This window comes from Myotis myotis, unplaced genomic scaffold, assembly GCF_014108235.1.
Source record: "Myotis myotis isolate mMyoMyo1 unplaced genomic scaffold, mMyoMyo1.p scaffold_m19_p_3, whole genome shotgun sequence".
NCBI lineage: Eukaryota > Metazoa > Chordata > Mammalia > Chiroptera > Vespertilionidae > Myotis > Myotis myotis.
The window spans coordinates 196005028-196016470 of NW_023416335.1; the positions used below are offsets into that span (position 1 = coordinate 196005028).

Here is an 11443-nt window from a genome sequence, read left to right on the forward strand (position 1 = left end):
GATAGCCATTAAAAATAACTAAATATTAAAAGAATCAAAATAATGTAGATGTGTCCAGACTGTGTTTGGACATTCCAAATTGGTTCGTTCAAGGAACTTACCTGTGTCAGATACTTTAAGTATGTTTGATAATCCTTACTTTGTTTGAATCATGTAAAATATTCATGAATTTCTGTCAGTTGCCACAGTTAAAATTAAACCCCTGCTCTTGGCTTCATGAGACAGAATATTTCTATAAGGATCTTTATTTCCTTGATCTTATTATTTCCAGTGCAATTTATATTAGCATCTTCGTAATTACATTGCACCAGGGATCCAGAACAAAACATCATATTTTGTGGTATCTCTCCTTAATAAATGTCTTTGGGCCATATATTCATCCAGGTGCATGCAATGTAGGGGTAGAAAGTAGGCTTGCCAAATCCCAGAATCTCCAAATTATGGCATTTTCACCAACACCATTGAGGAATGTGAATTGTTCTACTTTTATTGAGCACCTACTAAATTTCAGGAGGTTTATACACAGGGTGGGGTAAAAATAGGTTTACAGTTGTGAGTATGCGAAACACAGAGTTTATTCTTGTATTATTATTTATCATATGATTTTCCATACAAACAACTCTAAACCTACTTTTGCCCCACCTTGTATATAACTTCTAATTGTCACAACCCAGTAAAGTAGACACTATGACTATTTTGTAGAAAACTGAAATTAATTATGTTTAATGAACTTTTCCAAGGTTATGCAGATCAGATTTTTAAATGAGGGTTGACTTCAAAGACCATATTCTTCCAATCACACCACAGCATGCCAACTTACTACCTTGAGAGACTGTACTAATTTGAAATATAAAATGAATCAATGGTGTTCATGGTCCATTTTTAACAAATGCTAAGCCCACTTTTCAACTGAGACTCCTCAGTCCTCTTGGTAGTTGAATTACCAAGCCCAGCATTTCTTGTGCCATCTTGGGAAAGATAGAAAGTTAGCTGATGGAAAAAAAGAGAATATTAGATCTGTTTACTTGGTGGTGGCTCTTAGAGGAAGAGAAAGGAAGAAACTTGTTTTCCTGCTGATTTTTCTGTTTAAAAGAGAACAAGGGTATGTGAGGAGTGGGAAAGAGGTAAAGGGCAAATAGAGAATATTGATATGGTGGTAATGAGCAATGAAGAGTTGGTTTGGGGGGCGGGTATTTCTCCAACTCCCTGGTCATTCCACCTTTCACTGAATGAGAATATTCCATTTGGCTTTCAGGCTAGGGTTGTCATGCGAGAAGTGTACGTTAATTTTATATTTTCTCATAACTTTCTTTTGGGGATAAGCATTTTGGTTTTCTGCTGTTTATTATTTCAGAGGCATCTATATGCTAATATGTTTATGCTAATTATTTTCATGTTTTCCCTCAGGTTATGCTTCATATCACCCACCAGGGAGGATCATCGCTCATGAAAACTTTTAAATTTGATTTTGAAAATTATTCAGAAAAATTTAAGCGATGCTCTCTTCCATTGTAAGAAAGAATATGCTCTGGAGATTCTTATAATTCAAAGAAAATGGATTGGTAGAGCATTTGAGTTCTCATGCTGCCAAAATCCTCTTGAGCAGGTACACAAAGCATTTAACATTGTGACATCAAAATGTTGGAAGAATAATTAAAATAATAATCTAGTAATAGGTTTTCAGAAATTGCTAAATTTCAATGTTTGATCCAGAGAGAAGAAAGGAAAGGCTATTTTCATTCTCCACAGCTTCTGAGGTGTGTTAATTGCTTCTATTGCTATGAATACTATGTTTTAATTGTATGTCATTGTTCCTTAGCATCACTTCTAGAAAGTTAATTCTAATAATATTGATGTCTGAATCTGATTTTCTGCTTACAGGATAAATGAGGTAAAAGAAGAACTTCATAATAAGCCAGCTTAATGCTTTCTTCCAGCTTTTTTATTACAGGGACATATTTTTTGAGATTATTATTTGTTTTGAGAGTAGGTTCCATTTTAAAAAAATAGAAGTTAGCCAATTGCCCTGTCTTAAAACTATTTTTTCCAGGCATCTTCTTTGGAAGATAACCAAGACTAAAAAGCTGATTTTGCACCATGAGATATTAAAACTTAGATCACTTTGGGGGGTATTTTACATTTCTCCCTTTTGTTCCCAAGCATCTCAGGGGTGCAAAGAAAAGGCCCCCATTTCATGGTCATCCCTATTGTTTTTTGTCCTGCTTGGTGCTTAAGAAAATCAAGGAATCCGAAGCACTGGGGGATTCATACTCCAGACTTAAGTTCATCATGGGTTCTGGCCTCCTCCTTACCTCTTCCTCTCTCCACTTTTCAGTAGCTGCACCTCGTCTCATTTCTAATCTTTAAATGCTCCCACTTTTCAAACTCAACCGTGCTTCACTCCGCAAGAAGTGCAGCCCAGATGATACTATTTCCCCTCTCAGCTCATTGTAATGCCCCTTGAGTTCCAAGGCAGCTTTGACAGTAGGAGAGTTAACATCCGGGGCTGGAAGAAAGGTCTTCTGAAAGGGCTCCTGACCAAAAAAAAAAAACAGAACAAAACAAAAAACAACAACAACTAGGCTCTTCTAGCTTAGACAGGTTACTGGACAACATGTGCTGGAACTGGCAACCAGTACCTCAGCATTTACAGTCATCACCTCTCTCCAAACAGGAAGCATCATTGCTGTGGGTCCATTTGATAAGTTGGCTAAAATACACCATTGCCAATTAAAGGTAAAATAACATTTTGTTGAAACCTGGCTAGGTTTGGTACATTCTCTTCAAATAGTTGATGTGTTGAACTTTTGTGACCCCAACATTATTTCCTTTCCATTCTACTTATTTGCCTGTGACAATACAGAATAGCTACACATTTTCCCTTTTAACATTGTGTTTGGAGAAGAATTCATTGAACATTGAACAGTTGATCGTAAGGCAGTCCCAGCTAAGAAGAAACTAGCCCTTCTCTCAACAATATTTAAACATAATTCAAATAGAAAAGCAATTTGTGTGCAATTACATCCAAATTTATTAGGTGTAGGTGAACCATGCAATCTGATTAACGAGGCTGCTATGACTGAATTATTTTCTTCATGAACTAAATCCCATGAATATAGGAAATATATCCATAAACCACTGTTAGCTCAGAGCTCTAGAAGGTGTCTGCTATGTTTTGTGGATAGTCAGCAAACTTTTGGCATGCCTGACTCAGTCTATATGAGTAGAGAAATTTGATTCAACACAACTCCAGAAATGCTGCATTATCTGAGAGGAGTAACACTCCTGGCTCTGGCAATGATCATGAACTTTGTTAAAGGCACATGACTTTGAAATAATAGGAACTAGATTCAGAAGAGCTTGGATTTTGTCTCACATAACTAGTTTTCTGACCTAGATGAGTTTCGTGGCCTCCTTGAGCCTCAATCTCCTTGTGGAAAATATGAAAGAAAAAAGTCACATTTATTTTATTTAAATTGGCTGTGAGGATTAAATGAGATTATATAATTGCATGGTGCCCACACCAAGTAAATGCTGGACTAATGGTCACTACTTCTATTATTATTATTATTTTTACTCATAATACTTTTAGGATTGTTATAATTATAGATATTAGTGGTTGTGTGAAAGGCTCAGAATATTTTTCTATGGAGAGCTTAGGTCATGGAAATAAAAAGTTGACACATTAGATTCTTTTTCTGCTGGTAACAAAGGGCCTATGAAATGAAAATGTAGAAAAGCTTGAATTTTAAGTGTGATTCACTGAAACCTCTATACCATCACATTCATTAAGTACCTTTTTTTTTGTTATTGTTAAATCTAATATGCTACACAAGAAAGATAAAATAATTTTAAATCCCACCAAATTTTTTGCTTCTATCTAACCAATGCCAAATATTCAAGATAGAAAAAGTCATTTATAAGTCAGATATTTTTACCTTCACTTTCAAGAATTCAAATGTCTATCTAACAAGCTGACTTTTTCACTTGTCTTTTGGATACCTGATATTAGCAAACTATTTTGTAATTTGCTTCTTGTGTTGCTGGTAGTGGTGGCCTTGTTGATTATAGGGTATAATTTGAAATTCCCGAATTTTATGAAATGTGGGATTGCTTAGCAATTAGTCTTTCTATAGGAAAAGCCATCTCAGTTAAAAAGCCCTAGGCGACTGCCAGGCATCTTTATGGAGCCAGAACATCATATGAGAGCATACAGTTGGGTCTCAAGGTCATTAACGAGTTTCAGTCTTGCTGCTAAACAAGGGAAGAGTAAATAGGCTTGCGTTTGCCTCCAAAACTCATGGCTCCTCACAGACAAAAAAGTCAGGTGATACTTAAACCTTTGCAGGGTTAGAATGGATCCTGCCATTCTGTATTGAAGATTTAGCTTTGATTTTTAATCACACGCCAAAACAAAGACCCACAGATGCATTTATCAACAAAGGTTTTTACTACAGACAAGTCCTAGTAAAAAGAATTTTTTTATTTGTATTTGGAATGGTTCTAATCACAATAGAGCCTTCATTAAGACACTATTTTGAGTATATAGTTATGTTTTAATTAATTTTTACCCTTTCTTATGGATTTCCCTCTTATGAAGCCATCCCTCAAAGGAAATGCCAACAATAAATTAATATCCACACCCTGGTATTTATGGTATTTCATCTTAAATATTCACACTTAGGTGAAAGTGTAGCATCCTTTGCCTTTCACAATGCCTAGCACATAGTAGAAGCTAAATGAATAGTAATTAAGAGAAAATGGCATTGTTAGAATTAGAGCAATACTTCCCTATATTTCATTTCTATTCTGCCATTCTTCAGTGAAGTTGGTGTAATTTCTCCTCCAATGGGCCAGATTTGGAACTTTTCACAGTCACAAGTGAAAGAGAGAACAAAATAAGAGAGATTTTTCATTTATAAGATTGCCCTTCTCTTATCTACTGGTCTTGCCTCCCAGATTGTCTGTCTGTCTCTGGAAAGCAAAGTCAATAAAAAAAATGATTCGAGTTGGCATATCACAAATGTACACCCTTAAACCATGAAGCAGTAATGCTGTGCAGGAAATATTTTTCTGACCTTTTCAAATTGCATCCAACTGTCTCGGGAATTTCTCAGTGACTAGAGGTAATAAGGTTCAATCCGTTTTACTGGCTGGCTTCAAATTTAGTTCCTCCAAATCTCAAACTTATCTATTCTTGCATCTTGGCCCTGGCATCCATTCAGCACAGAAATCTATGCATCTAATCTTCTTTTTCTCCTTCTCAGGCTTTGCTATAGAATCACCCTGTGCAATCTACAACCACTAACTGTCCCTCCCGAAACAAAATATTAGCATGGGAAGGTTAGCGGGTGTGATTTCTTTTGAGAGCCCTTACTGAATTTAATTAGCTTTTAGATTTCATCTCCATCTGATGTCTCAGTTTTTACCTATATGATTTATGCCTCAATAATCTTCATTAGATAAAACTTTATCAACTTAACTATACCATGGGCACTCTGGAGAATGTTAAAGAAGCAAAAATATGTGAATTTCCTTCGTGTTAAATTGAGTTTGGCTTTTCTTCTGTGAGTCCAAATGCGATGGACACACTCCCCGGGTAAGGACGGGAGTCAGCCAAGTGTGTCGTGCTAACAGGCAGCTGGGCGGCCCCATTCTTCAATGTGTTCTCTGAAGGGGAACAGAAAACAGAAGCTGGGGACACATTTCTTGACCTCACGAAAGTGCTGGATGTCAGGAAGCCTTGGCAAGGAGTTAAAAAGCTTGTCTTACTTTTCATATTTAGAATGCTTCCATGCTGAATGTGATTCTGGGGAGATGCCCGTGTTTCCTCATTTGTAGGACACACCACATTCTGCACACACACTGTTCTATGGCTTCCTTTCATCGCCTTTGTTCTGCCTTCTGCAGCGGTGATTACATTCTTGGCCGGAAGTTCCTGTGGTCAGTGGAGCTTGGAGCCTCTTTCCAGAGCCTCTCTGTTCATGGGCAAATAGCTACCAGGAGGAGGAAATCTGTTTGAAGTTGCCCTCCTAAGAGTTTGTATGTGGTCAGACTATAATTGTCAAGTTGGATTGGCATAGATATTTGGCTTTATAAAAGTGAAATCAGCCCTGGCTGGTTTGGCTCAGTGGATAGAGTGTCGGCCTGTGGACTGAAGGGTCCCAGGTTCCATTCTGGTCAAGAGAACATGCCTAGGTTGCGGGCTTGATTTCCAGTGTGGGGCGTGCAGGAGGCAACCAGTCATTGATTCTCTCATCATTGATGTTTCTATCTCTCTCCCCTCTCTCTTCCTCTCTGAAATCAATAAAAATATACTTTTTTAAAAAGTGAGATTATGTCAAACAATGTGATTCAGACAATGAGTTTAGAAGAAAGAGGATGAAAAGCAGATATTTTAAAATTTACAGTAGTGTATTCCTTTTCTTCAAAGAAATAGTACATTTGGCCCTCCCTATCCATGGTCCCACATCCATGAATTCAATCAAGCTCAAGTGCAGGAGAAAATGAATCGAGGCCAAGTCTTTAAAGCACTGTCCCACGTGTCTTCTTCAGTGTGACAGCCTTTCTTCTCTCCATCATCACAGAGTTGCTTTCAGTACAGTGACTTATTTTATTACTTTGAAAGTTTAATACGGACTAACAGTTTGGGCTGGTGGCTTATATTATCATTAGCATATAAGGTAGTATCATTGCCTTAAAATAATAATACAAGTGGCAGGAGATTATATGTTGTCTTTTGTCAGCTAATGATTTACCAGGGTAAAAGGTGGATTGAGGAAAACAGGTATTCAAAGGTATTTTGTAGGTAGCCCAGTAAAGCCCATTTCCTTTTCCTTTTTCATTGAATTTACTGGAGTGACATTGGTTAATAACATTATATAGGATTACAGTGTACAATTCTATAAGACATCACCTGTATATTGTATTGTGTATTCACCACCCCAAGTCAAATCTCCGTTCTATCACCATTTATCCCCCCTTTACCCTCTCCTACCTCGCCCCCTCCCCCCCTTACCTCTGGTAATCGCCATACTGTTGTCTGTGTCTATGAATTTTGTGGGATTTTTTTTTTTTTTTTGCTTAATCCCTTCACCTTTTCGACCCATTCCAAAATCCCCTTCCCCTCTGACAGCTGTCAGTCTGTTCTCTATAAATCAAAATATCTAGGAGATTCAATGCCTTCAAATATACAAGTAAAATATTCTTCTTCTTCTATTTGCCTCACATATCAATATTATAAAAGTAAACATTCCTGATTGCCAAAACAGGCTTGATACTGAGGCCTTAGCTCAGTGGAGATATAGATGCATAAGGATTCCACTTTTACTCTCTGGCGATGCCTGGTTCACTTCAACCTGCTCCTCGGTGTTACTTATTGTGGGTAACTGGGCTTCTTGTGTTGCCACAATGTCACTTGGTATCTGATGCGAGGCCAGCAACCTGATGGGGCCTCATTTGTTCCCAGGCATATCAGAAGACAGAAAATTGATTCAAATCTAAGCAGAGTAGTAGAATCTCAAAAGCTCTGTCACCACTGTTCACTGCAAACATCTCTCTTCCTGGAGCGGGTGTTCTGAAAACCTGGAAGCATCTCACTTATAATAAATATCCCCCCTTAAACATTTCAAACAGATCTACAGGAAAGGCTTCAGATGGAAATAGGATGTCAAGCATAGTCTCTCTCTCTCTCTCTCTCTCTCTCTCTCTCTCTCTCTCTCTTTCTTTCTCTCTCTTTCTCCCCTCCTCCCTCCCTATCTCCCCCTCCCCCCTCTCTTGAAATGCATGTGATCTCAGTACAGAGTTCTTCCTTTATCTTTGCACAAGGCCCCTTCGATTCCCACTATCCCCCTATTGGAAATAAACTTAAAACAATATAAAAAAAATAAAAATAAATCACTCTGAAACTACCTGCCACACACAGTTCACCTTCAACACTTTGCTTTCCATTAGTGCTTTGGGAAGGGACATGCAGCCTCGGCTTTCCATCTGCAGGTTTAGCAGTGGGCACCTGCCTGTACCTCTGTGATATACTGGCAAACTCCACTTATTGTCAGAGCTGCAGCAGTATTTATATTTTCTTAATTGGAACCCCACTGGTCCCCTAAGGGATTTCCGCCCCTTGGCAAGGCAATATATCCATATGGACATAGAGCATAGCCACTGTGGCCTATTGTAATGTTATGGTAAGAAATATCAAAGTTGGCATCAAAATTAAAACAATACCTCAGCTAGTGGAGTTTCTAGGCTGGGCTTTTGATATTATTAAGAGCTCACCATTTTTTCTCAGTGTTTATCTTTGGAGTTAAAGAGATGTCAGCAGAAATTCAAATTGAAGACCCTTCCTTCTTCATGGTGTTTCCTCTTCAGTTGTAATTCTTCATGGCATTGCTTCCGGAAGTGAGGGGTAACCGGTAGGAATACCAGCTACCACACATAATGAACAACTAAATAAACACAGAGGCTTGGGAACTCTATATATAAATGTTATGGTTTTACCATATCCTTTCTTTTCAGCTGAATAAATATAAGATCAACTTTATCAAAATGCCTGGAAAACCTTAATTTTATTAAAACTAAATAAACTAATATGAAATTAATAAGTAGATGCTCTTTATCTTCATTCTTCATGTCATTACCTCAGACATCCAAGGGCCACTGCCTTGTCTGTATTTATGGTTACAGTGTGTGTATTTGCTTCTCCCTTATGCTATTTTTATTTTTGTTACTGGAATTCATGAAGACTTAATCATCAGCCTTCTAATTTTCCAGAAAGAAAAATGTTGATTTATTGAGCTGGCTGTAGAAAAAGAAGAAGAATATGATCAATCTGACATTATAGGTTAATAGTAGGGAACAAAACACATTCATAATTAGAAAAGAAAAGGACTTTCCTTGTTCCTTCCAGTTAATAATAAAAAGCCTTTCGCCAAAGTGTCTTAGAAAATAATGCATTCAGACTGAGTCGAATTACCGCCTAGCAGATTCTATTTATCTGTAGCTTAAAAAGCAGCTGCGTTTTTGTAAAAGGCAATGAATGTGGCAGTCCTACTTAAAGGTAGAAGAAAAAGAACACCCCTTGTTTTGTAATAAGGGGATTTTCAATTTAAAAGAGAGAGCGAGCCTTTTGTGTGAAGTACGGTTATTACATTCACTGTATTCTATCTCACCCACCAGGAGGCTAATAATGAAGGGGCCAGGGAAGGAGGCCAGTGCTACGAGGGTTATCTCACAGCCTCAGATGCTGGATAAGTCGAACGAGGCAGAATCGCGTTTGGATGACATTCAGAAAGGCCGGAGTGATTATTTGGAAGAGAAAAGCCTGCCTATTCTTTCCCAAGGTAAACAGTTCATTTCATCTGTCAGCTGCATGTTGCAGTATAAAAATATGTTTATATAAAGATATCTATTAAAGGTTGCATTTTAAAAAATCATTGTAGGTGTGTGAATATCCCCCTGGCCTGCCGGTCCAGCAATGAATTACTAGACAAAGGATCGCCCGGAACCCCACCACACCTAAAGCCACGCTTTGGAGGATCTGCCAAGCTCACTTTTAATCATGAGAAAGAAATTACCCACATGGAGTCAGCAGAAAATGAGAAAGTAGAGCTCGTGCTCCGAGTAATTCCAGCAAGTGCCAAGGGGCTAGTTGAGGAATGGCTTCATGAGGTGAATATCTTTAGCTTGTACTTAGAGTTTTGGCTAGCGTATAATCATTTTCTCTTTTAGGAACAATGACTTGCTTAAGTGTCATCCCTAAGATACGCGTGCTCGGAGCATTTGTCAGGATGTTGACAGATTTCATGTCAGTCTCATCCTTGTTGTTATGTACTATGACTAATTTTACATTTGCAAATATGCAAAAATCAATCGAGGTGAAGAGGCTCCCGGAGCCAATGCCTGTGAATAGCTGTCTGAATCTGTGTGTCTTGCTGTGAGTGCACCTCTCTGTGTACGTGATGTGCCCTTGTTCTTGTCTTCTCTCTGTTGTGCACGTACGTCGGTTGGGAGGACTGGCCAGCCCATGGGTTCTCAGATGTGGTCCCAGGCTTTCATTTGATTTTTGGACCAGGAAGAAAAGAATGTGTCACATCATGATTAATGGTTAATCTGAATTTTCAATTCGTATGAAAGGAGAAGGGGGAGGAGGAGCTCAGCCCAGTGATGAGACTAACCTTTTCCCTTTGGGAAGAGCATGATTCAAATTAAACATCACTTTCTGTGTGAAATTAGTTTGAAGGCCTCTTTTTGTTGGGGGGGGGGGGCGGTGCCTGGTTTAACTCCTTGATGGCTGCTCTTGCAGAGAGAATCCCTTCCATCCTGCCTCTGTGCCCCAGTCTGTTCCCAGTAGCCCAGAGTTCCCCCTTTTATTGTTCTAAAGATCAGGTCCAAGAAACCAATAAAAAATATTGAATGTTTTACTATTTTTAAAGTTTCATTATTCACAAGATTCTTCCCAAACCATGTTATTTCTTAGTGTCCCAAACTAATGTTGCCAGTAAATGAGAGAGAGAGAAGGAAGGAAGGAAGGAAGGAAGGAAGGAAGGAAGGAAGGAAGGAAGGGAGGGAGGGAGGGAGGGAGGGAGGGAGGGAGGGAGGGAGGGAGGGAGGGAGGGAGGAAGGAAGGAAGGAAGGGAGGAAGGAAGGAAGGAAAGGAAAATTTATTTTAAGGATAATTTTAAATTTGGCAGGGAGGAGGGAGAGGAAAGCAAGGTGATCTTTCAAAAGACCTTTTGGGTACCCTCTGCTCTATGCTAGTTCCTGTTGGCAGAGTGAGCCACAGAGGAAGAACAGCAACCAAAACCCAGTGTTCTCTCAATTCTCTAGTGTCCCACATAACTAAGGCACAGGATTGCCATGCCAACCTGCAGCAACTTTGGCTCCAAGTGAGCATGGTCCGGGACACTTTAAAACTTCCCTTCCGTACAGGACTCAGGCTTATAGAAAGGACCCCTGTCTCTGGAAATGCTAGCCTGTGTGCCCATGTGTGCATGTCCTTGATGCCACAGGTAGGCAATCTCAGGATCTGATGTGCAACTGATTTTCTGGAGTTTGGTAGCTTTGGGGGGAAAGGGAAAATATTGAAAAAGCTAAGAGACAGGGTTATTCTCCCAGTGTATTTTCAAAATAAAAATGTTAGGGCTCTTTAATGTCTTCCCTAAAGGATGGAGAGGTGTGGTGGGGGGTGAGCCATCTGGGGTGAGCTGTAGTAGGGGAGGGGAAGCAGCTGGAAGTGGAGGTAGAGGTGGAGTGGGGGAGGGGGAATATAGAGGCAGATGAGCAGCTGTGTTTATTTTAATACATATCATTTAACCCTCACCTAAAAACAAATTGGAGAGGTTTGGGAGTGCATTAATCTGGACCCAATTAACATGTCTTTCTCCTTCAAAAGTGCAACCTGAGATTAATGAATATAAACTAGAGTTTCAGAGGCAGTGTTTAA

At 39.0% G+C, this 11443-nt stretch overlaps 1 long non-coding RNA gene across 1 annotated transcript in view; it reads left to right on the plus strand.

Annotated features, from left to right (window-relative positions):
• Positions 1-9745, plus strand: part of LOC118649812 — a 56704-nt gene extending 46959 nt beyond the window's left edge. Inside the window, exons 3-5 of the long non-coding RNA XR_004965751.1 lie at positions 1408-1606; positions 9178-9341; positions 9441-9745. This is a non-coding gene — a long non-coding RNA (uncharacterized LOC118649812). The remainder of the gene's footprint in view (positions 1-1407; positions 1607-9177; positions 9342-9440) is intronic.
• Positions 9746-11443: the final 1698 nt, after the last annotated feature.